Source organism: Notamacropus eugenii, chromosome 6 (assembly GCF_028372415.1).
Source record: "Notamacropus eugenii isolate mMacEug1 chromosome 6, mMacEug1.pri_v2, whole genome shotgun sequence".
NCBI lineage: Eukaryota > Metazoa > Chordata > Mammalia > Diprotodontia > Macropodidae > Notamacropus > Notamacropus eugenii.
In genome coordinates, this window is record NC_092877.1 from 247,062,340 (window position 1) to 247,065,054 (window position 2,715).

At 39.2% G+C, this 2,715-nt stretch overlaps 1 pseudogene; it reads left to right on the forward strand.

The window, feature by feature from the left end:
• Positions 1-398: 398 nt before the first annotated feature.
• Positions 399-1,832, forward strand: LOC140512790 (RING-box protein 2 pseudogene; annotated as a pseudogene).
• Positions 1,833-2,715: the final 883 nt, after the last annotated feature.

Genomic DNA, 2,715 nt, shown 5'->3' on the forward strand with positions numbered 1-2,715 from the left:
ATAATGAAAATTACATTCCTTTCAAGCTTCTACTTATTTTGGATAATGCCTCAGGTCATCCTCCTCATCTAGATGATTATAATGAATGTGAAAAAGTGGTTTACTTTTGTCCTAATACTACCTCATTATTACTTCCTATGGATCAGGATGTGATTACAAATTTCAAGGCATATTATTTACGCACTACATTTGTTCAGGCAATTATAGCTTTAGAGGCAGATAAGGACTTGATATTGAGAGATATATGTAAGTCTTATAACATTTACCATTCAATCTGGAAGAGTAATAAGGTATGAGAAGATGTAACAGAAATATTTATGAAGAAAGGTTGAAGGAGAAAAAAGTATTCCTGCAGTTCCTTCCTGATTTTCATGGAAAAAAAGGATGGAGGTGGCGGGCTCGGTAGCTAACGGTCGGCCGGCTCTTCCCTGCGGCCGCCTCTGGAGGGAGCTGCAGCCTCTCCCGAGGAGGCTTGGCCCCGCCGCCATAGCTCCCCGCCGCGCTCGCCCCAAGCCTTTCCCCCGCCAGCCGGCCAGGCCCGCCCGCGCCGCCATGGCCGACGTGGAGGACGGAGAGGAGCTTGGCGCGCCGGCCTCGCACTTGGGCAGCTCGGGCTCCAAGGCAGGCGACAAGATGTTCTACCTCAAGAAGTGGAACGTGGTGGCCATGTGGAGCTGGGACGTGGAGTGCGACACATGCACCATCTGCCGGGTCCAGGTGATGGATGCCTGTCTTAGATGTCAAGCTGAAAACAAACAAGAAGATTGTGTTGTGGTCTGGGGAGAGTGTAACCATTCCTTCCATAATTGCTGCATGTCCCTGTGGGTGAAACAGAACAATCGCTGCCCTCTGTGCCAGCAGGACTGGGTGGTCGAGAGAATAGGCAAATGAAAGCCCAGGGCATCATTGAGTGCCATGGTCTGAGGCCCTGGGTATGGCACATAAGGGGTAAAGTCCTCCAAAGATGGCATCGCTTCACTTGTCTTGCCTTGGTAAAAGGAATGACTTGGACACTTGCTGAAGTTAGGTTGCGGCATTTGGTCCCCTTTCTTTTTAGAACTTCTTTACAAGTAAGAACAGTGTGTTAGAGATGACATTCTTTTCTCTTTCTTTGGTGTGAATTGTAGATAACTGCTTCGAAATGCCATATTAGAGAAAACAGCTTCAATATGAATGACTTTCCTAGTCTCTCTAAAGTCTAGGATAAAGGAAATCAGGAGAGTAAATTCCATTCAGACAAGATAATTTTGCATGTTTATAGTTAATCATTAAAAGTTATTGACATCAATGAAAAAGCATTCAAATCTGATCCATGTAAGGTATGGTTTGGTACTAATAGTATTTTTTTCTCTGAAAATAACTAATTTATTCAGTGTTCATGTCACTATGTTAGGGTTTTGGCTTCCATTTTAAGTTTTTGTTAAAAACAAGATTAAAAATTTTATGACTAACTTAATAGTGACCAGGGCAACCAAAAATTGTATTTCTCTGTTTCAGAGAAATTGAGTCTTGGTCGTCTTATAAGGTTTTATCTTTTATTGTTTAGTGAAATCTATACCCAGAACTCTATAAAGCTCTATAAAATCATTGAGTTATGGACGCATAAGTATTTCTAGATCACACTTTGATTTTTGCCATGTTATATTTCTTTAAAGGTGATTTATATTGAATACCTATAAGAAAAAGATGTTTGATTCACTTCTTAGACCTTTAATGAAAAAATTATAATCACATAACACTATTTGATAAAGATTAAAGATTCTATTAAATTGTTTAATTACTTGAACTGTGACATAATAAATATTAATCTAATTTAAAAAAAAAGAAAAAAAGGATGAAACTGATGAAGTGAGGAATAAGATTGTGAAATTAGTGCAAGAGTTAGCACAAGAAGTAGTGAATAAAATCAATTATAAAATTAGCACAACAATAGACAGAAGTAAATGAGAATGATATGCAGAAGTCCATTGAGTCTCATGGAGAACTGTGGAATGAGGATCTGATCAAACTGCTAGCTGCAAAGAATGAAGAAAGTGAAGCTCCAGAATTGCGACTGAGCCAAAAATGTTGAAAACAAAATAATTAACAGAAACATTCAATCATTTGAGTGATTCTTTTATCTTGTATTGAAAATATAGGTCCAAATATTTCAAGATTTAAAAGTTAAAAGATTACTTGAAGACAACATTGTTTGTTACACAGTTCAAGGGGGTTCCCAGAGCCAATACCCCATCAATGGTACAATATTTAATATGTGTGCATTTTAGTATATTTTATAACTTGCATAAAGGTATTATTTCGTGTATGCCTTTGTTATATAGATTAAGTGAAGAAGGTGGGTAAGGGAAAATTCCCGTTTAGCAAAAATTAGATAGATAGATGTCTAAGGAATGGTTTACACATGTAAAATGAGAACTATATGTTCAGTCAATGCTGAACATTTGTGGGTTTAACTTCCATGACTTTAAGCATTCAGGTGATTTTATTACAAACCACATTTTTACGTTCGGGTTGGCAGATGGCACACATTTGTGGTTATATGCAATAGAGGGGAAAAAAATAGTTAGAGGCCAAGCAGATGTCCTGCCTCCCCCACCACCTTCACCTGCAAGTTCCCCAGCACCCTTACCAAGCCGTGGAGCAGCACCAAGCATGGCTAGTCCCCACTGTATGGAAGAGCTAAAGACTGGGTTGAGGTGCTGGAGTGTGATGGGG